The 24,349-nt window shown below is 40.7% G+C and overlaps 2 pseudogenes; both read left to right on the forward strand.

Annotated features, from left to right (window-relative positions):
• The first annotated feature begins 7,389 nt into the window (after positions 1–7,389).
• Positions 7,390–16,139, forward strand: LOC114080425 (lanosterol 14-alpha demethylase-like; annotated as a pseudogene).
• A 2,998-nt stretch (positions 16,140–19,137) lies between these two features.
• LOC114080459 (small ribosomal subunit protein eS6-like) lies at positions 19,138–19,874 on the forward strand (annotated as a pseudogene).
• Positions 19,875–24,349: the final 4,475 nt, after the last annotated feature.

The raw sequence follows: 24,349 nt of genomic DNA on the forward strand, positions 1-24,349 counted from the left end.
CTTTAAAGTGCGATGAGCACGCTCAACAATGCCTTGTCCTTGAGGATTGTAAGGCAGACCATGAGTAAGTTGCACTCCCATGGTAGAACAAAAGGATGTAAATTGTCTGCCAGTATAAGCAGGTCCATTATCAGTCTTAAGGGATGCAGGAGCACCCCATGCTGCCCATGCTTCTAGGCAATGAGTGATAACATTACGTGCCTTCTCTCCCGACAAAGCAGAGGCATGAATAACTCCAGAGCACGTATCAACAGAAACATGTACATACTTGAGGTTACCAAAGTCAGGTATGTGCGTCACATCCATTTGCCAGACAACCAATGGTTTTAATCCCCGTGGGTTCACTCCATAAGTAGGGGGATGAAGAAATGTGACACAATGAGGACATTGTAATACTATCTGACGAGCATCCGCTCTTGAAATGGAAAAACGCCTGCGCAGCGTTAAAGCATTAACATGGAAATTTTGGTGAAATAATTTAGCCCCCTCTAAGGAGGAAGCCAAGCATATCAACTGGCCTCTAGTGGCTGAGTCCGCACAGGCATTACCCTGTGATAACGGACCAGGAAGAGAAGTATGAGCCCGTATGTGCATTGGATAAAAGGGAGCAGTGCGGCTACAGATAAGTTGTTGAAGCTGATTAAAGTAAGCAGATACATTATGGGCATTACTAATAGCTCCCACGGCCTCCAGGACTTTGAGTGCTTGTACCACATAAATGGAGTCCGAGATAAGATTAAAAGGAAAAGAACACTGTTTAAAAACCTCAATAACAATTTGCAATTCAACCCATTGTGGATTACCAGGAGCAAATTGATGCTGAACAGGGGGAGAATCATTAATTACATAAGCTCCCATTCCAGACTTGGAACCATCAGTGAAAATATTAACAGCCCCCGGAATTGGATTGGGTGAAGTTACCTTAGGGAAAATGATGGGATGTTCTTTAACAAAATGGAGTAATGGATGGGAAGGGTAATGATTATCAATAGCCCCTTGAAACGAGCAACATAGAATAGCCCAGTTGTCTAGAGTAGCACACAAAACATTAAGTTGAGCCTTAGTATAGGGTATAATAAGAGAAGAAGGTGATTGTCCAAAAAATTGAATGCTTTGGTGAATCCCTTTAAGTGCTAACGCTGCAACAGCGTCAGGATAGTATTCTAAAGATTTTCCTGGGGATATATGTGGATGGATCCATAGTAAAGGCCCATCTTGCCACAGTACTCCAGTAGGCTGCCGCATAGTGGCAAGCACACATAACTGGAAAGATTTATCACTTTGGAGCCTGCATAGAGTAGCATGTTGTATAGCTTCTTCTACTGTTATAAGGGCCGCTCTAGCCTCTTTGGTGAGGCTACAAGGAGAAGCAAGATCTGGATCACCCTTAAGGGTAGCATACAAAGGCTGGAGCACACCATTAGGAATATGTAAATATCCCCTTATCCAATTAATATCTCCCAACAGTTTTTGAAAATCATTCAGAGTTTGGAGATCTTGAGTTCTTATGGTGATTTTTTGTGGTTTTAGTTTATCATACCCAATTATTGCTCCCAAATACTCAATAGAATTCCCCGTTTGAACCTTTTCAGGTGCAATATGTAGCCCATATTGAGCTAACAGCTTTACTAAGTCTTTATAGGCCTCATTAACTATCTGCTCTAATTTAGCGGCCAATAACACATCATCCATATAATGAATAATCTTGATGGAGGGATACTTATGTCTGAGAGGTGCAAGTGCCTTTCCCACATACATCTGGCACATTGTGGGACTATTAGCCATTCCCTGTGGCAACACTACCCACTCAAACCTAAGATCTGGCTCCTCGTGGTTACACGAGGGAAGGGTGAAAGCAAAACGTTGTGAGTCTTTAGGATGCAAAGGAATAGAAAAGAAACAGTCTTTAATGTCAATAGCAATAATATGCCAGCCCTGAGGAATAGAGGAGAGCAGAGGTAGCCCTCTTTGAATGGGCCCCATAAGTTGCATTTGAGCATTAACTGCTCGTAAATCATGTAGTAGGCGCCACTTTCCTGATTTTTTCCTAATAACAAATATGGGAGTATTCCATGGAGAAGTAGAAGGTTGGATGTGACCCAAGTTTAGTTGTTCTTTGATTAAATTATGGGCCGCTGCCAATTTAACCGAGGGAAGAGGCCACTGAGGCACCCAAACAGGCTCCTCGGTGAGCCATGTTATGGGTATTTGAGCCCCAGTGGCCCCTAGGAAAAACCCAGACCAAATCTGTTAAGCTTTTGATGACCTTGCACAGGATGCCTACACCCCTGTAGGTGTTTTCCTAGTCCTAGACCTGGCCTATACCCCATATTTTGCATAATCTGTTGAGACACCGGAGAATAGTCATTACTAAGAGTAAACCCCATGTCTTTCATCAGATCACGACCCCATAAAGAGATAGGTAAATCAAGTACATAAGGCTGAAAGGTGCCATTGTGTCCTTCTGGGTCCTTCCAAGATAGATGTCTACAGCTGATTTGAGGGGCTTGGGCATATCCCAAACCTCTTAGTGATTGATCTGAGAGCTGCACCGGCCACCCCTTTGACCAGTCCTTTTGTGCTATTATACTACGATCTGCTCCAGTATCTAGCAATCCCAAAATTGATTTGCCTTCTATGGTTAAGGTTAAAGTAGGACGGTCATTCATATCTAAGGACAAATAAACAGAATTCCCTCCAGTGACTCCAATCTCATCACTTGTCCTTGAAAAGGAATCAGCAGGAAAGCGGGTATGCAGACTGGGTAGAATTAGCAATTGAGCAATCCGGTCTCCTGGGGAAATGGACACAATACCCTTTGGAGCTTCCACCATAACCTTTACTGATCCTACAGTATCAGGACTAATGACTCCAGGAAAGACATGAAGACCTTGTAATATAGAGGATGCACGTCCAATTAGCAAGCCTACAGTGCCAGGTGGTAAAGGTCCTTTGAATTTAGTTTCCACCAATTGGACTCCCATCTAGATAGATTCTCCACCTGAGTCAGTGTGAAAGCGGCATCCACCCCATAAGTGCGCACAGACTCCGCCAGGGTCTTTACAATTTTAAAATCTAAGGGTTCATGGACTCTTCCCCTGTTGTCATCCTGAAAAACTGGATAAGCAAGACCCATCTCAGCGTGAACAGCCCTCCATGTTTGGGCATGGAAAGCTCTCCCCGAAGTGCCCCCACCATACGGCGGTGGATCCGGGGGATCGTTTTTTCCTGAGCTCCTGTTTCTTTTTGTTCCCTTCTTCTGTAGCTAAACTCCCTAGCTGACAAGACAGCCTCCCGAGCTCTTCCTCCTCATCCTCCTCCTCCTCTGACCCACTTTCGCATGGGGGTGTACGCAGCGTACTGAGATCTGGATACAACCGTCTCCTCCCCCGTGTCATGCTCCGCACACTCCCCTCTTCTCGAGTCACTTCGCTTTCTGCCGTCTCCGACTTTTCCTCATGTAATCGCTCTAAAACCTCCTGTCCTTTAGCAAGTGCTTCCTGGCATCTGCCATCCGTAAGGCAACCACGGACCATTTTCCAAAGGGGTATCACCCCACCCTCTAACATGCCGTGCTCAGATGCAAAATCAAGATCTTTGCCTAGTTTATCCCAACTAGGCACAGTAAGGCTGCCCGAAAATGCAAACCACGGTGCAGCGATATCTACCTTTTGTAAAAATCTCTGTAGTGTACTATGCTTCACTTCCAGTCCCTTGGAACGTAACAGGCCATCTAGGGCCAGAAGAAGCGGACTTGAAGATGCGGCACCCATGACACAACGACAAAAAAAATACAGACAGCAAAAACACACTGACACAGCGAAAGAAACACAGAAAGCAAAAGCGAAAGTAGACGCAAAAGTACACGGCGCGGCTGCAATAAAATGCAAGGCTTCCTCTTTCATTACAGACAGAGGAGTTGCCCCACTTTCTTCGCGTATCCCACTTACCTGGGACTAACCCCGCTTTAATCGCGGATCCCCCTTACCTGGGGACTGACCCCGCTTTGAACGCGGATCCCCCTTACCTGGGGACTGACCCCGCTTTGATCGCGGATCCCACTTACCTGGGACTAACCGGTGCACCACCCCTGACTACTGAGAGTTCTGATTTTCCCGGGTTTCGGCACCACTTGTCGCGACCCCTTGCCCGCAAGGAAGACGCAACTCCGAAATCTTCTCTCAGTAGTTTTATTCGGGCCCTTGATATTTATTATTCTTTCTTCTTCTCCTTCCTCCCGGATGCCCTCCCAGCCTTAATAAAGCATCCCAAGCCCCAATGCAAAGCTGCCGCGTGGAACTCTCTCACAGGGTGGTGAAAAATCATGTGCCAACTCTCTCAGATAAGGAGTTGTTTGTCACATACCACAGCGGAGCCAGCGCCATCTCGTAATGGCGACCATAGTCTGCAGAAACGGCAGAAGCGGCTCACCACAATAAAGGAAATAAAGACACATCTCTCCATAGATGAAGAGAGGCGAAACAGGCTTGGGGTTCAGGACTTTTATGGGGCAGGCTCAGGAATTAGAGCTGGGCGGGTCCCAATGAAGCCAGATTTATAGATAGGTAGTTAGTGTAGTTAGGTAAATGGGGTCTAATATGGAGAATGAAGGCCATATTGAGAATGGAGTCCAGGAAAAGGGGAATTGAAAATGTCCCAAGGCCCAGAGCCCATCCCAAGGAAATGTTAATGAAGCAGCTCCCAGCAAATGTGGAGATGCTATTCCAAAAGTCCTTCCTGCCCAGATAACTCCTATGGCCCACCTGTCTCCCACCCTTTGGGCTTTCCCACCTATATTCCATCACTGCAAGATAACAGAACTAAGGACAGAAATGTGGGAAAGCTGAAAGAAGACCTTAGCTATAAAAAGGGGAAGACATTTCCCTTCCACAGATTCCACCTCTTGGGTACCCTTCTTCCTCCAGGGAGAAGTCTTTTCCACTGTCCTTTAATAAAGCTTCAACTTTCCACTCTAAACTTGTGTGGCATGCTTCTCTGGTGTTATTCAGTGGGGGGTTAAGAGGGGGTTGGTATGAGGGAGTGGTGAGCCTTTCTCAGAAATGCCTTTGGGAAGGAAAGCAAAATTTTTCTTAAAATGGCAGCTGTCACTTAAGATGACTATCCAGATGCTAAGCAAGGACCTTACTTCCCCACTTTTTTGTTTGTTATTGGGCCCCTTAAGGGAAAGGGGCATAGATTAATCTTCTGTAGCTTCTTCCTGATGGGAAGGGGCAGCATCTGGACACTTGTTAGGGCTGCAGGGTATCATTGAGGCAATGGTGATGGTCAGGAGGTGCCAGGCGATGCTGACTCTGGGTGGCCCAAATTTGGTGAGGGGTTAAAAGTCCTGTAATAGAAGCTGGTTCACAGTTTGGCTGGAGATCCTTTGAATCTGGTCTTGAATAAATCTAATGACACAGGAGACAAGCATTAGCAAAAGGCCTAAGCAGAGAGGTCGGGAAAGGAAATGCCCACTGGAGAAGGGGGTTACTTAGCTGCCATCCTTCAGTTCCAATGGCAGTGGGAAGCTTTGAGGCTTGAAGGAGATTGGAGATAAAGGGGGCATTAGTAATTGAAGTTTCCTTGGTGGTAAGGAATCCGCGTTCCTTCCAAATAGTGAAGTAGGGGGAAAGTATGTGGAAAGCGGATTTAGAGTCAGTGTAGACATTGAGGGAAGCTCCCTTTGCCAAAGTGAAGGCTCTGATGAAGGCATCAAGTTCAGCTTGCTGATTGGATGTATTATTGGGGAGGTTAGAGAGACTATAGCATACACTGCCTGATGAACTCCCTCCCTCCTAAAGGAGGAGCCATCTATGAAGAACGCGTATGTTGCCTGGAGCAAGGGGCCTTCCTATAAGTGGGAGGAATGTGGAAGAAACTCCTTCAGAGTTTCAATGCATGAATAGGTAAGAGGAGAAGAGATGGAAGAGTCCTGAGGAGCGGGGAGGAGAGTAGCAGGATTTAAAGGTATGGAAAGTAAGACTGGGATCTTCCACCAGGGAAACCTGTAGAGATAAAAGGTAACAGGGGGGTAAGGAATGTAAGCGCTTGTGTGAGGAGTTCCTTTAGGTGGTAGGCAGCCAGAATGGTGATTGGGGCCCCAAAGGTGAGTTTCTTTGACTTGTTAATGAGTAGAGAGACTGCAGCCAACTTTTGTAGGAAAGGGGCCCATCCCTAACAGTAAGGTCCAGACTCTTCAATAGATAACCCCCAGGGGCAAAGGTTGGCCCCAGCAAGTGTCTGAGGACCCCTAGAGCAAATCCCTGCTTTTCAAAGGTGAAATGGGTGTGTGAGATCAGGGAGATAGAGAAAGTTTTGAAGTCATTCTTCTGTGTTGTAGCCAAGGGAAAAGTTAAATTGACACTTTTTTTCTTTTCTTTTCTTTAGGTTCTTATCAAGCCTTGCTGAGTCTGTCCTTTGTATTTTAATGTTAGCTTCAGTGTGGCCTTGGCCAGGGAGATTCCTGCTTAGGGCTTTACAATGTAGGAGAGTCTGGGTCCCTTGTTTGTCTAAAAGTAGGGTCTCTGAAGAAATTCAAAGCTTTAGTGGCATGTAGGAGCCAGGTAGGGGAGCAATAGGAGCAAAGGGAAGGCTTAGAATGGAGAAAGGAGAAAGCCTGTACATAAGGGATTTTCTTCCTTTTCCTGAACACTCACAAAAATTATGAAAATTGGAAGGCTGAATTGGTTGATGGGTCTTTCGATTAGGAGCCAAATAGAATGGGAGAAAGTGGGCGAGGATGTAGCTGAGAGGTGAGTCAGATGGGATTTGGGAGTTCCCCATGGTGAGTTGGAGTCACCTGCTACTTCCCTAGTCCCTTGGGCGTAGAGAGTCTTGGTTTCCTGGCCAGGGCTTCCATGAGCTCTGCTGAGGAGCTGAGGACCAAGACCCCAGAGTGAACTTGCCAAGGGGAAGGGATTGGGAGTTCCTCATGGTGAGTTGGCTTGAATTCACCAAGGGGAAGGAATGGGTGAGGATCTTGGTGCTGGGCCAAGATCTAAGTCCTAAGAGGAGACTTGTCACTGCCATCTCCAGTAGACTTGTGAGGAGGAGGGAAGGGGAAGGGTGAAGTCACTTACCCAAATGAGGCCAGAGTGTGGATGAAGAAGAAGAGCACTAGGTGAAGGAACAACGAAGGTGTGTGGTCATTGTCCGGGGCCCTCAGGCCAGGATCCCAAAGCAGCTCAAATCCCTGGAGGGGAGAGCAAAGCTGATGGGAGAACATGATGGAATCACTGGCATCAGTGAAAGAAAAGTAGTGCAGGACTAATCACACACCACCTGGGATAAGAAACAGGTTTATTATCAGGAGCCTGACAAGGCTGCTCTGCCAAAAGAGAGTGACAGCAGGAGCAAGGAGAGAGAGCGGGTATTGTGATTGGGCAGAAAATGGAGGGGGTTTCTGAGATGGATGTGAATGGGCTCATGGTGTGGGTAGGATCAACCTTGGAAGAGGGTAATGGGAAGGCACTGGTAGATGGAATAGGGGATGGTCCTAAGGTAAGGGTGAGGATCAGGGGAGCAGCAGTGAGTCTGGATGGAAGCATATGAGGGGAGAAGGAAAGAGTATCCTCCAACTTTGTGAGGATGTCCCTTCCCATAAGAGGAACAGGGCACTGTGGAATGACCAAAAGGGCGTGGTTAAAAATTAGAGAGCCAAAAGAACAAACAAGGATAGCTGTCTGTAAGGATTGGTAGTAGGCCCCCAGAACTCCTTGAGGACTGAATATGTAGCACTGGTGTCTAGGAGGAATGAGATAGGTCTACCTGAAATACACAGTTACCCGGGGTTTCTGTGGAGTGATGGTAGTGGTCAGGTGATGGGAACCTGGGCCTTGTCAGTCCTCTGCGGCCAGTCCTAAGAGTTGAAAAGGGGAACCAGAAGGGCTGGATGGCTGGGGCTGCTATCGGCCCTGGGACAGTCAATGTCAGCACATGTAGCTCAATGGTAGAGCATTTACCTGGTGTGCATGAGGCCCTGGGTTATATATCTAGCACACAAAAAAAAAAATCTTAGAGGAAATGGGGATATAAGTACCACCCAATCTAAAAACAGAGGCCCTAGTGTATATCCCTATCAACAATGGCCCAGTGTCCCTCCTGATGGCATTTAGAACAAAGGCCTGGAGGCTTGTGAGGCTTGGTATATGTATAAGACCAATGATCCATCTGATCACATTTAATACAGGGTCCAGGAAGTCCTGAGGGACCCTTCCACAGGCCAGTGGAACCAGAGACGATGCTGAGGCCGGACAGATGGCTTGAGAAAGCATCTGATATTTCTGCTTCCAGCCTTCTGGCCTCATTATACACCTTAAAAACCACTCCCAGAACCTCAGCTTGGGGAGTTAGGGACCTCCTCTAGTTTGGCCTTAATATCAGGGAAACTCTGGGAGGAAAAGTAGGTCACTAGTAGTTGTCTCCCATCTGGAGTCTCAGGGTCCAGATCAGTATATTGTAATAAAGCCTTGGCCAAGCGATCTAAAAATGCTGAGCATTTTCATTTTAATCTTGGATGACTTCCTGGAGCTTTTCATAATCAATAGTCTATGGGCTGCCTTTCTAAGGCCTGCCATGAGGCAAGCAATGAATTGGTTTCTACTAGTTATTCCTCCAGGTGAATTGTAATCCCAACTGGGGTTCTGATCAGGGACTGCTTCAGTGCCAATCGGATGGGCAGGGGAGGGCTGATGTACCTCATCAGCATAATTTCTAGCTTGTTCCCAAACTCACTTGCACTCCTCAGGTAGGGGGGTTTTAGATAAGATCCTGGACATTATGGAAGGTCAAATCATATGATTGGGTCAGATACTGAAACTCTGATATATGTGGTGGGACTTGAAGTATAGGACCCAAGCCACATTTCTATTTCTCTGCTTTTCTCTATCTGACAGAGGAAAAGCACATGAACCCGGATTACACCATCTACCCGAGCCACCTTGCGTAGAGAACACAGAGATCATGTTTGGCAGTGGCAGCCCGTAAGTGTGTAGCAGGAGGAGAGAAGGGTGGAGGGGCTGAGGGGATAATTGCTGCAGTAGCTTCATCAGAAAGAGAATTGTAGTATGGCAGGGGATCATCTTCTGGGTCAAAGGAGGAGGAGTCTTGGTAGGATTTTCTGTTCCTTTGGAAGTAGGCATAGGGGAGGACTTGTGTGGGAGAGCAAGAGTTGCAGAGAGAGGGCGTAGAACATACAGAGGAGAAAGCTTGAATGTATTTTCCTGAATGCTCACAATAGTTGAAAAGATCCCAGATAATATTGGGATCTAGAGTGCTGTTAAGCAGCCATTTAGAGTCCAGAGGATAGTGAGGCCAGATCTGATTGCAGGGTAGACAGAGTAGTATATAAGTATTATTCTAAAAATAAATAAAATAGTAGGGGTAGTTATGGTTTTTAGGTTAAATTTTGTTATAAAATTTTAATCTACTGGGGAATAAGTTAACAATTTTTGAAGTGCATAAGAAGAAGAAATGAAGAAAGTAAATTATGGCATTTGCAGGAAAATGAATAGAACTAAAGATCATCATGTTAAGTGAAACAAGTCAAACTTAGGTGGTCAAGGATCATATATTCTCTCACATTAGGAAGCTAGAGAGGAAAAAGAGAAAAAAAAGGGTGTATCTCCTAAAAATCAAAGGGAGATCAGTAAAGAAATGGTACAAAGGTGGGAGATGAGGAGGAAAGGGGTAAAATAATAATAATATATTCCCTCAAATGCCCAGTCCCCGACAATAACAAAAAAACCAGGCATGCAAAGAAAAAGATGATGATAAACCATACAATGGGGATCAAACCAAACAACAGACAGTGCTTTCAAGAGTGATCAGATGCTATATTCAAATGGGAAAGATTTCAAAGTAGCCATTATAGAGAATACCAATAGAGTTAGAAAATTTTGAAAAGAACTAAATGGAAATTCTGGAGCTAAAATTTACAAAAACTGAAATAAAAAATTACTGGACAACTCAAGATCAGTTTTGAAATGGAAGAAAAGCAAACCTGAAGCAAGAATAAAAAGAGAGATTAAGCAATCTGAAAGAACAGGGAAAAATAAACAAAAAAAATAATATGTGAACAACAGTAAAAACTGGCTAGGCTGAACAGACTTCTACCGAAGTGGGACAGTTACTGCAATAATGCCTTTGTTATAATCTTGTCCCCCCCATCCTCTTTCTCTACCCTGTGCTCACTCACCATGTGTTGTGTCCTGCGATGTTTGGAAGCCCTCGATCTGATGTAGCTCTTTGATCTTGGACTTTCCAGATTCCAGAATTGTAATAAATTTCTTTTCTTTATAATTTATCCAATCTATGGTATCCTAGTATGGTAGAATGTAAGGCTGCTGAAATTATTTAACAATCCTAAAAATTAAAAAAACTGAACAAACTAAAAAAACAACTCTTCTTAGGTCTATCAGAGAAGTGAGGTCACAGGGCAAACTGCTGCCCACAAAACTGGAGAGACAGACAGGAGTTACAGAGAAATCACAACTAACTGAAGCAGAAACCTGTAAGCAGAAATCTCTGTGGGAATCACTACCAGAGTCAGAAAACCTAAGTGTAATTTATTAATTATTGGAAGCACATGTGAAAAAATCTGAGTTTAAAACTCCAGTCTATCTTAGGAGAACCTCCAAAACTTTTGAAGTTTTACCTCCAGGAGCTCTACCAGGTTTTTACAGTAAATATCAAAGAACACTCGTACTTACAGTAGAAGGGGGAAAGTAACCATTTTAAAATATGATAAAAGTATTCTATTATTCTTAACAATGCCTGCCCTCAAGAGAAGTTATCTAATCAGAGTCTACTCTATTGGGGTTGTATCAGAGCCTAATCTATCTGGGGGAAAGGAAATACCAAACTCTGGCCTGCTCTAGCCATCGTATCCTACCTAAATGGGGGAGAAATTGGGGAGCACTTGTAAAGTTAAGAGCTCAGGGGCACAGACTCCCTAAATGACTGAGAACTAATTCCAGGAATACTGAACATTACTCCTGGTCCAAACCCTACCACCAGGTTACTAAAGTCCTGTCTTTCAACAAAAAATTACAAGACACACGAGAGTTTAAAAAACAGAACAGTGCAAACATTCCTCCTTTGGTAAAGATGTTAAATTATCTAATCTATAATTTAAACAACTACGATTAATATCCTAAGCGATCTAACTGAAAGAGTAGACAACTGTCAAAAACAAATGGGAAATGTAAGAGATAAAAATTTTAAGAAATAAAATGAAATGCTAGAGATAGAACAATATTGTTAACAGAGATGACAGACTTACTGGTAGAGAGGACAAGGTCAAAGAAAGCATCTCTGTGCTTTAGGCTATGTTCACAGAAACTTCCAAAACTTAAAAGTGAAGTGATATAAGATGGAAAAAAGAACAGGAAGTCCAAGAACTTGGGACAACTACAAAAAGTATAACATGAATAATGGGAATACCAAAAGGAGAAGGAAATGCAAAGCAAGCAACCAAGCAAATATTTGTAAAAATGACTGAAAATACCTTCTAATTCAACCACAGGTTCAAGAAGCTCTGAAGGTTGAGCTCAGCAGTTGAGCGTTCGCCTAGCATGGGTGGGACCTGGGTTCGATTCTCAGCACCATATAAAAACATAAAGGCATTGTGTTGTGTCCATCTACAAAAAAGATTCTTTCTCCTCTCAAAAAAGTTTTTATAAAAAGAAGCTCTGAAAACATGAACCAGGATAAAAATAAATTAAATATATGAATACCATAGTCAAACAGCAGGAAGTCAAAGAAAAACAATTCAAAAAATAGGAATAATGGATGCCATTGTTACTGGAGTGAGAAGGTATCTTAGAGTAGTTTTAATTTGCATTTCTCTGATTGCTAGAGATGGTGAGTATTTTTTCATGTATTTGTTGATTGATTGTATATCCTCCTCTGAGAAGTGTCTGGTCAGGTCCTTGGCCCATTTGTTGATTGGGTTATTTATTTTTTTATTGTTTAACTTTTTGAGTTCTTTGTATACTCTAGAGATTAGAGCTCTATCTGAAGTGTGAGAGGTAAAATTTTGTTCCCACGATGTAGGCTCCCTATTTACCTCACGAATTATTTCTCTTGCTGAGAAAAAACTTTTTAGTTTGAATTCATCCCATTTGTTGATTCTTGATTTTAACTCTTGTGCTATAGGTGTCCTATTAAGGAATTTGGAGCCCGACCCCACGAGATGGAGATTGGGGCGACTTTTTCTTCTATTAGACGCAGAGTCTCTGGTTTGATTCCTAGCTCCTTGATCCATTTTGAGTTGACTTTTGTGCATGGTGAGAGAAAGGGATTCAATTTCATTTTGTTGCATATGGATTTCCAGTTCTCCCAGCAACATTTGTTGAAGATGCTATCCTTTCTCCATTGCATGCTTTTAGCACCTTTGTCAAATATAAGATAGTTGTAATTTTGTGGATTGGTCTCTGTGTCCTCTATTCTGTACCATTGGTCTACCCGCCTGTTTTGGTGCCAGTACCATGCTGTTTTTGTTACTATTACTCTGAAGTATAGTTTAAAATCTGGTATCGCTATACCACCTGTTTCACCCTTCCTGCTTAGAATTCTTAAGCTATTCTGGGTCTCTTATTTTTCCAGATGAATTTCATGATTGCTTTTTCTATTTCTGCAAGGAATGCCATTGGGATTTTGATCGAAATTGCCTTGAACCTGTAAAGTGCTTTTGGTAATATGGCCATTTTAATAATATTAATTCTGCCTATCCATGAGCAAGGTATATCTTTCCATCTTCTAAGGTCTTCTTCTATTTCTCTCTTTAGAGTTCTGTAGTTTCCTTTGTAGATTTTTCACCTCTTTTTTTAGGTTGATTCCCAAGTATTTTTTTTTTTTGAGGATATTGTGAATGGGGTAGTTGTCCTCATTTCCATTTCAGAGGATTTGTCACTGATATACAGGAACAACAACAAGTGCTGGCGAGGATGTGGGGAAAAAGGTACACTCGTGCATTGCTGGTGGGACTGCAAATTAGTGCAGCCAGTTGGGAAAGCAGTATGGAGATTCCTTGGAAAGCTGGGAATGGAACCGCCATTTGACCCAGCTATTCCCCTTCTCTGACTATACCCAAAAAAACTAAAAAGAGCATACTACAGGGACACAGCCACATCAATGTTTACAGCAGCACAATTCACAATAGCTAGACTGTGGAACCAACCTAGATGCCCTTCAATAGATGAATGGCTAAAAAAAATGTGGCATTTATACACAATGGAATATTACTCAGCACTAAAAAATAACAAGATCATGGCATTTGCAGGGAAATGGATGGCATTAGAGCAGATTATGCTAAGTGAAGTTAGCCAATCCCTAAAAAAATGCCAAATGTCTTCTCTGATATAAGGCGGGGGGTGACTCTAAATGGGGTAGGGAGGAAGAGCATGAGAAGAAGACTACCACTAAATAGGGAAGAGAGGTGGGAGGGAATGGGAGGAAGAAGGGGAATTGCACGGAAGATGGAAGGAGACCCTCATTGTTATACAAAATACATGTATGATGATGTGAGGGGGAAAAAATGAAATGTGTCACATTAGATGGGGTAGAGAGAGGTGATGGGAGGGGAGGGGTGGGGAAGGGGGAATAGGAAGGGCAGCAGAATAAAATAGACACTAGTATTGCTGTATGTATATACGTGGCCGTATAACCAATGTGATTCTGCAACCTGTACACTTGGAAAAATGAGAAATAATACCCCATTTGATTCAAAAAAGAAAAAAAGAAAAAAATTCTCATTAAATAGCTCCAAGATTAAAAAAAAAAAAAAGGAATAAAACAGCTTTCCCACAAAAGAGGAATGATCTGAATCAATCCTACTTCTCTTCCAAAATTATGCAAGAAAGGAGAGTGGAGTGAGAATTTTAAGTGTTATCTTCTATTTGGGACATGGAAAAAAGCAAGAAAAATAGACTTGGGTTGGGGGACCTATAAATTGGAATCCTGGGAGATCAGCCTTTAAAAATGAAGAAGAGATAGGGCTGTAGCTCATGGGTACAGCATATGTTTAGCACATTTGAGGAGGCCCTGAATTCAGTCTCCCATCTCCCCCCCTACACACACACACACACACACACACTCACAAATAAAAGTGAAGACGATAGGGAGAATACTATGAAGATAAAATAGGAAACACCAGAAATATATCCCTCCACCTAGACAATAATTGCACTGGCAGATTCCATTTAACTATTTTAGAATTTACAAACCTACCGGAGGCTTACAACTTCCAAAGGAAGGTTTGGATGGTAAATTGTGGTTAATTTAAGTAAATTTCAGTCCCTCACAAGGTAGTAGCTACCATTATTCTACCCCTCAAACCTGAGACGTTTAGGTGTGCCCGAGTTCCTCAAGCAACATGTACACAGCATGGGGTGTGCAAAGAAGGACCCAGTCTTCCAAATATCAGGACTCCTGTGCCCCATCACTGCATACTGAGAAGAGACGGAGGTTGCTGTAGCACTCTCATTGTTTAAGCCCTGACCCCACACAGGCTGAAGTGGCTTCCACCGTATGTGAAGTTGGAGTACTCCTGATCCCTCTGCTGTGCCTCTCCCAGGCCCGCCACACCCCAGGAATGCAAGCTGGAATGGCCTGTGGTTCTCGTGTGGGGGGGGGGGATGATGGATCGCCTCTCAAGTCCAGTTCTCTTTCATTCCTGTATGGCATACACCAAAGGCACAGACCGCTTCATCAAGTTCTCTCTTTGCGTCATGGAGCACTACTGAGGGCATGGCCACTTAGACCGCGCTCCAGTTTGTGACGCACATGGGCACGTAAACAAGCAAAAGTTCGCCATATACTTTCCCTCCAGTTCCATTCCTTGGATATGCCATAGCATTTGGTATACGTCCAACTGAATTCCCAGAAAATGTATATGCGAAATATGCACCTGTATTTAGTTTTACCACGTGGGCAAAACTTACTTATCTCCTAGGGAACGATATTGCTGCGCTGCTTTTTAATAGTAAAAATGAAAACCCAAGTGCTGAAGATGTCTACAGTCATCTTAAAACACCTATGTTTGGGAATGGAGTTATTTATGATGTGCCAAATTCAATTTTCTTAGAGCAAAAGGAAACGTTAAAGAGTGACCTAACTTTAACCAGTGTCTTTTTATAAATGAAAAAGAAACAAAGGAATTCTTCCAAAGTTGGAGAGAAAGTGAAGGAAAAAAATTTCTGAGCTCATAATTTTAAGAGCTAGCCATTGTCTACATGGAAAAGAAATCAGAAGTCAACTCAATGAGAAGGTGGCACAACTATATGCAGATTTGGATGGAGGTTTAAGTCATTCAGCCTGACTTGCCAATTAGCTGCCTCTGCCTCGTTTCAGATGAGAAACAGAGCTCATCAAGATCAAGAATATTTTCTGGGAGGCAATCCAGAAATGCAGAGAATCAGAAGAGAAAAATTGATGACATTCTCCAAACTCCATTAGATTCTACATATAAGAATTGGTGTCCTTCCACAGATGATGAAACAGCAGGGATGCTGATTGGACTTCTCTTGGCAGGACAGCATACATCCTCAACTATTAGTGCCTGCAAGGGCTTCTTTTTGGCCAGAGACAAAAACCTTCAAGAAAAATGTTATTTAGAACAATGTAGAAGGCTGCAGGGAGGATCTCCCTCCTTTAACTCATGACCAGCTCAAGAATTTAAATTTATTTGATAAAAAAAATATGTATATATGAAACATTAAGATAGCCCTCCTATAATGACCATGATGAAGATGGCCAAAACTCCTCAGACTGTGGCAGGGGGTACCATCCTCCAGCTTTTCATTTCTCCCAATGTCAATTAAAGACTCATGGGTAGAAGTCTGGACTTCCATCCTGATTTCTACCTACAGGATAACCCGCATCAGAAGAGAAGTATCCTATGTGCCATTTGAAGTCGTACTGGGGAAAATTTTACCTATGCTCAAATTAAGACAATTTGGTCCACTATGCTTCATTTACAAGATTTTGATCTCACTGATGGATATTTTTTTCTCATTGTGAATTATAGAACTATGATTAAGACTACTGAAAATCCAATTATTCACTACAAAGATAAAAATGAAAAAGTCTACAAGCTGCAAAAACATTTCAGAATGAAGTTTATGAAACAGCTCTCATAGTATACTCTTTGAGTGTATAATTCTAAAAACCAGTTTATTATTTTAATGTAGAGTTTTTTTGTTTTTGTTTTGTTTGAGGTTGGTTGTTTTTGGTGGTGCTAAAGATTAAACCCAGGGCTTTGTTCACTATACTGAGCTATATCCTTGGTCTGAGCCAGTTTATTAATTTAATATTTTATTAACTGAATGATTTTATCAAATTTAATGACATTTGAAATTTTTTATAATAGTTTTGACACTTCCTACATGTACTTTGTTTAGGGGAACTAGATAGTTAGCAGATTCTAAATGTGCAACTTCTGGGTTTAAATTTTAAAAGCTACATAGCTCTTGGCAATTAAGCTCAGGAATTTCAAATCTGGGACTAGTTCTACCTTTGGAAGACCATAAGTTATTCATTTATCTGGTCAATTTTTGTGTGTAAGGATGGAAAGGCAGGGAATAAACTCATAGTCAATGCCTTAGATAAAAAAGAGTACTATTATTTGTTTTGGTATGATGATATTCAGCAGTGATTGAATTATGTTGCAGAAAAACATATCCTTTGAAAAATATATCCTTCAATATATTCTTTAACTGGAAGCACTACTATCAGAAGTTGAGAGAGATCTGGAACCATACCTTGATAGTCATATTTCCTAAAATTAATAAATACATAAAAGACTGCCCATGTGTCTTGATATAATTACTAAGTATTATATGCTTTTCCATATGTTAAATATCAGTCTTGTTCCACAAAGTCACATCTATGTGCAAGTCCAAAATCAAGCCCTTAGGAGAATATTTTTGTTTTCTACTTTGGCTTAAGGTTTTTCCCTACCTCCTCTCCAAAATACAACTAGGGATGTTTCTATTACTAGTTCTGTTCATTCAAGTAGTTAAACTTTATTAAAGTATAGGATTTGAGACCAGGGTATCTTGCTTTAACATAAGGTAATATGAAGCAGGATACTTGATAAATAATATCACTGGTCATATTCCATGAAGCCTATGTTCAGGAATCAACCTAACTCAAATTATAACTAGGGATCAATTTTATGAGATAACTAATTTGATTTGATTTTACTAGATGAAGCCAAAATATTGTCCTTTATGTATATTATAGTTCTGTTTAAGAGGCTGGAAGACTTATGTTAAATTCTGTGAAGATTAAATCTCTGTTGTTACACATTTTTTTCACATTAAAGTTCTCTTTGAGAAAAAAATGCTTTCATAATTTCCTACTTTGCCTCCTTTGAAAGCAAGACACTGACATTCAGTTTCAAAACACATATGAGTAAAGTAGTAAGTCACCACACATGCCCAGTAGAAGGCACAAGCTTAGAAAAAGATCTGAGAATACTGTAAATTGATATCTCAAGGTGATCTTAGAATGGTAGACAATCTACAACAATTAAAAAAAAATTTTTTAAACAGCAATCCTAAAGGAAGGGGGGAGAATCTAATCCCTGAGTTGCCATCATACTAGATTGAAATGGTCATTAAAAAAAAAAAAAAAACCACAAGGAACACAAAGAAAAAGGAAAGTAGATCTAATTCAAAGGGAAAAAATCAGCCAATTGAAACCATCTTGAAAAAGAACCTGATGGTAGATCTACTAGTTAAAGACTTTAAAGAAACCATCTTTAAGATGTTCCCCAAACGGACACATGAGGTGGGAAAAAGTAAGAAAATGTTTCAACAAAATGGAAACATCAATAAAGAGAAAGAAAACCTAAGTAGAAACCAAAAGAAATTTTGGCATTATAAAGAACAGCAACTGAAAAGAAAATCCACTAGAGGGATTAAAAGGCAGATTTAAGCAAATGAAAGAACAAATCAGCAAACTTGAAGGTACAACAATGGAAATTATCAAGTCCAAGGAACAGAAGGAAAAAAAATAAAATAAAAGTGAACAGAAACTAAAGGACTCATGGGACTAAGGGACTCGAGCTGACCAACGTAGAAATAGACACATAGGTATAATGGTTAATTTTTTGTATCAACTTGACTAGGCTAAAAGAATCCAAAATAGATGGTAAAACATTATTTCTAGGTGTGTTTGTGAGAATGTTTCCAGATGTTATTAGTATTTGAAGTGGTAGATTAAGTAGAAGATTGCCTTTACCAATGTATGTGCCATCATTTTATAGATGGAGAGCTTAAACAAAATAAAAGACAGAAGAATGGTAGATTTTCTCTTTTTATATGAGATAGAACATTAATCTTCTCCTGCCCTGGAATATCAGCACTCTTGGTACTCAGACCTTTCAAACTGGATCAGAACTTACACCATCATTTCCTCACTCCCCCGACCATTCTTGAGCTTTTGGATTCAGATTGATACTTACAACATCAGTTCCTGTGGTTATCAAGCCTTTAGAAATGGACTGAATTACAAAATGGCATTCAGAGTTCTCCAGCTTGCACACAGCATACTATGGAACATCTCAGTCTCCTGGGACATCTCGGTCTCCATAATCATATGGCCCAATCCCTACATTTAACTTTCTCATATACATTGTCCTCCTGCACAACCACACACAATCCTTTTGGGTTCTGCATCTCTGGAAAACCCTAATACAGAAGGAAATTAATTCTGCATAATAAACCCATAGAGGAAAAAACACAGTTAATCTCTTTCCCAATGGTGAAAGACTGAAAGTTTTTCTCTAAGAGCAAGACCAAACAAGGAAGCAAATTCTGCACACAATGTATGCATGGACTATGATTAAGTTAAATTAAAAATCAACAATTGAAATGTAGCTAAAAATTCCCAAATATGTGAGGTTAAATGATAATTTTCTAAATAAACATATAGGTGAAATGAGTATTCTCAAGAGAAATTTAAAACTATTTTGAATAAAAATGAAAATCAACAAACTAAAAGCTGGTTCTTTGAAAGTATTCGTAAGCTTGAAAAACTCAGATACACTAAGAAAAATGAGAAAGAAGACATAAATTATATCAGAGATAAGCTCTTTTTCCTGGTACCCTGAAGGCAATCAGGTGCTCCAAGATGAAGCTAATTATCTCCTTCCCTGCTACTGGCTGCCAGAAACTCATTGGAGTGGATGATGAACACAAAGTTGGTACGTTTTATGAGAAGTTGCCGCTGATGCTCTGGGTGAAGAATGGAAAGGTTATGCAGTCCGAATCAATGGCGGAATAACAAACAATGTTTCCCCATGAAGCAGGGTGTCTTGACCCATGGCCATGTTCACCTACTACTAAGTAAGGGGCATGCCTGTTATAGACCAAGGCGAACTGGAGAGAGAAAGTGCAAATCTGTTCAAAGTTGCATTATGGATGCCAATCTGAGCGTTCTCAACATGGTTATTGTGAAAAAAGGAGAGAAGGATATTCCTGGACTCACAGATACTATTGTACCCCATAGACTGGGACCCAAAAGAGCTAGGAGAATTTGCAAACTTTTCAATCTCTCTAAGGAAAATGATGTCTGCCAATATGTTGTCCGAAAACTCTTAAGGAAGGTAAAAAATGCAAAACCAAAGTATGGAAGATTCAAAGTCTTATTACTCCATGTGTTACAAGCACAGGCCTATTGCTCTCAAGAGATAGATACTAAAAAGAATAAGGAAGAGGCTGCAGAACATGCCAAGTTTTTGGCTAAGAGAATGAAAGAAGCCAAATAAACAGATTGCCAAGGACAGATTGCCGAGCCAAGAACAGATTGCCAAGAGAAACAGGCTGTCCTCTCTGAGAGCTTCTACTTCTGAGTCCAATCAAAAATAAAAATTTCTAAGAGTAACAAGTAAATAAGATCAGAGGAGACATCACTACAGATTCAAAGGACATTAGAAGGATAAGAAAGGAATAGATGTTCATACATTTTATAACCTGGATGAGAGAGACAACTTCCTTGAATGATATCACCTATGACAATGCATGCCAGAAAAAGATAAAAATATTAATAAACCTATGTCTAGTAAAGAATTGAATCAATAATTGAAAACAAAGTTCAAGACCAAGTTGAGTTCTCTGGTAAATTTTTCCAAACATTAAAAAAGAATAAATTGAAGGAGGTTAAGATGGTGGAGCAGAACTAGACAGCAATTCCTCACCTCCCCATAAGACAGAAATAAGACTGAAAAAATGACAGCTCTAAGAGGTGGATGACAAAATAAAATCTCTAAGATCCAGAGTTACAAAATCTAAACACGGAGAGATTAGAACATGGATTACTAGAGTATAAGAAAAAGCTCAGATTTCTCCAACCCCAGGGTGGGGGGAAAGAGGAGAGGCAACAGAGAGGGAATGGAAAAGCACCTAAAATCACCTGTTTTACAACAATTGAGAAGGTAAAAAAGACAGTATTAAAACATAATAGGAGCAATGAGTTGTCCTTAAGCCAGATCAAGCAGTTTAAAACCAAAACAGAAACAGAAAGCCCATGCTGGGCTCTGCAGCCATTTCAAGGAGCACACAGATGAGCACACAATTAAATCATTCCCATTTCCAGATATCCACAAATTGAAATACAGGGAACACCCCTTGGTGGAACCTCTTAAGAATCTGTCTAGTAAGAACTTACAGAGGGATTACCACTAGGAAAGTCATTATAACCCCCTCCTCATCTCCAAAAACAACTGGAGCAGGGTGGAGCAGAGCTCTGTGCAACCTGAATGCCCTGGCAGAGGAGTGTTCCACACAGCATCCCTAGGAAACCGGGCAGAAAGGAAATACTCTGCATAGCCTCCATGAGAACCCAGAAGGACAGGGTGCACTCCATGAAGCATCCTTAGGACCCCAGAGAAGAAGTGCTCCATACAGCCCAAGTGGGACCCCTGGCAGAAAAGGAGCCCTCCACGAATTCCATGCAGCATTCACAAGAACCCCAGTATAGATGAAGCAGTCTCCTGCAAGTCATGGAGATAAGAATCAAGACCTCAAATCCAAGTGGGAAGGTAGTTTGGCTCCAAGCAGAAGAGAGGGAATCCGGCAGGACTGTTGCTCCCAATGATCACTGACACTGGGTTGTCACAGTGGGAAATTGCCCGAGTCCTATGAAGCCTAGAGGGGCTATCTCACTGATTGCAGCCACAGATAGCATGGGGCCCATTCTAGAGGGAAGATGCCTGGATAACAAATGGCATAGTGGGACAGTCCACAGTTTGGGGCAGAGGCTAGTGGAAGGCCAGAATTAGAAACTGCCTGAGACCATGATGCTTAAAAAGTAGGTATCTGAATTGCAATAATAACCAGTGGGAAGTTGGTTAAGGTGAAAAGCTGCCTGGACCCAAGGCAGGAGATAGTAATGGCACCCAGCCTGGCCCTCAATCAGTGTTTGGACACTGGCTGGACATTTGCAACAGTCACAGTCAGCAGAGTGAAACAGTGCCCACCAATCACTATCTGGGTTAGTGAAAGATAGAACACCCAAGAAAGCCAGCTGAGTCACCTTACTCAGTAGTAAAAATAGTACCCAATGAGCTATGTCAACCAGGAGGAATATTTCTGCACCACAGATCAACCATGGAGAACCCACAACCACAGGCTCTGTGCTTATAGCAGCTACCAGGCTCTACATCACTTTGAAAAGGATGCTGTAGAAGGGAGCAGATACATGGTCACTTGCAGCATTTATAACAATAACCCAGAGCTCTGCATTAAAAACCATTGAAAACAAAGTTTTCAATCTCAGGCATACAATAAAAACGACCAACAGAGACACCCTGCACCCTGTGAGTATTCAGCCATAGGCCCCTGAGCTGACAAACCAGAACCAGCCAGTGGGAGGTCCAAAGCAACTGGGGGAGTGACTCCTGCACTCTAGCATGTCTGGAGGGATCCAAAGCCAAGAATAATGGGTATCTTCTAAATATCCCAAATCCTCATTAAACCCAAACAAAAATTTAACAAGAACTTTCTTCACCTTAGCATAGTTTACTTTAAATAACTGTAAAATCAACTTTGTTCATATATATATCACTCTTTATCTTGATTAATAGTGGTTACCCTAAAAATCAACACTGGACCTTCAACCCATTTAAATATATTTCTTCTAATGGTTTAAAGCATTAATCGAAATCACTCTTTTTTATTTCTCCTAGCTCTGGTTTATACTTTCTCCTCCTTCTCACTATTCTTCCTCTTACACTGTCTGCTACAGTCTCAATTTTCCCCACCCCCATCCATTTTTTTCTCCTTACCTCGGTATGCACTATTCATTTCTACCTTTTTTTCTTTTTTCTCTTCTTTTTGCTTAATCTTTCTCTCTTTGCCTTCTCAACCCCCATGAAATGTTACAGAAATTTTATTATTATATATAACTAATGTTTTACCTATTCCAGAACTTCACTACAACTTTACATATGGATTAGAAGAACTGTTAAAAACAATAACATGTTTTTTGATTTTTCACAAGATTGAGTAAGCACATGGCTTGGTTGTGAAGTGATCATAGTAAGTAGGGTTCAGAGGCTTTTTTCAAAGTGGTGCCGACACTGGAACCAGCAAAGGCTAAACACTGAATTAAAGTATTAATATTTGCATATTTGCCCAACCCAGGACTCCTAAGAGAAAGAAGCTCACAAAAGAGTCCCTTGCTTAAAATAACCAATAAGCATACCAATAGATGGGAATACAGACAAGCAATATGAAAAAACAGTGAACAAACCACCCGAAACATCCTATAATACTTTAACAACTAACTCCATTGACAACACAGAGAAGGAAATGCGAGAGAAAGAATTTAGAAGGTTCGTAGTTAAAATGTTCAACAAGCTAAAAGACAATATAAGGAGTGAAATTAGAAAATACAGGAAGTGAAAGATAACTTCAATAAAGAGATAGATATCCTGGAAAAGAACCAAACATAAATCCTGGAAATGAAAAACTCAAAAAGCCAAATTAAAAATTCAATGGGAAGAATCACCAATGGATTAGAACATTTTGAAGATAGATTTTCAGGCCTTGAAGACAAAGTATATAATCTTAAAAATAAAGTTGAAAAGAAAGAAAAGATGTTAAGAAACCATTACCAGAATATTCAAGAAATCTGGGATAACATCAAGAGATCAAATTTAAGAATCATTGGGGTAGATGAAGATTCCAAAATACAAACTAAAGGGATATACAATCTTTTCAATGAAATACTATTAGAAAAGTTTCCAAATCTTAGGAATGAGATGGAAATTCAAATACAAGAAGCATACAGGACTCCAAATAAACAGAATTAGAATATATCTTCTACAAGACACATAATAATGAAAATGCCTAATATGAAGAATAAGGATAAAATTATAAAACCTGCAAGAGAAAAATGGCAATTCACATTTAGAGGTAAACCAATTCAGATTTCAACTGATTTCTTGATCCAGACCCTAAAAAAGCCAGGAGGACTTGGAATAATACATACCAAACTCTGAAAAAAAAAAAAGGATGCCAACCAAGATTACTATGCCCAATAAAACTATCCTTCAGAACTAAAGATAAAACAAAAACCTTCCATGATAAACAGAAACTGAAAAATTCGTAACTACAGAACATGCACTACAAAACATACTTAACAAAATATTTTGCAAAGAAGAAATGAAGAATAAAAAATGAATATCAATATAGGGATAAATCACACTAGAAGAATAGTCTATTCAAGGAGAATCAAGTCTGAATTAAACATTAGAAATGAATCAAAATGGCAGAAAATAAAAGTCACCTCTGTATAATAATACTGAATATAAATGGTCTAAACTATTCAATCAAAAAGAGATTGGATGAAAAAACAGAACCCAACAATATAATATTTACAAGAGACTCATCTTACAAACAAAGACATTCATATTCTAAAGATGAAAGAATGGGAAATTATATACCATGCAAATGGTAGCTCAAAGCAATTAGGGTTAGCTATTCTCATATCAAAGTGGATTTCGAGGCAAAATAAATCAGTAGAGAAAAAGAAGTTCACTTCATACTGCCTAAGGGCATCATCCAACAACAATAAATGATTGTAAATATTTAGCCCCAACCATGATGCATTTACATACATAAAACAAATCCTTCTCAATATAAAGAATCAAAGAGACCACAATACAATAATACTGGGTGATTTCCAATACACCTCACTCACCAATAGATGGACCGTCCAGACATAAACTAAGCAAAGATTCTTCCTTACTAAAAAGCTACTATTCATTAAATGGACCTAACTGATATCTATTGACTATTTCATCCATCAATCAATGAATTCATTTTATTCTCAGCAACAC

Source organism: Marmota flaviventris, chromosome 10, assembly GCF_047511675.1.
Source record: "Marmota flaviventris isolate mMarFla1 chromosome 10, mMarFla1.hap1, whole genome shotgun sequence".
In the NCBI taxonomy this organism is placed as follows: domain Eukaryota; kingdom Metazoa; phylum Chordata; class Mammalia; order Rodentia; family Sciuridae; genus Marmota; species Marmota flaviventris.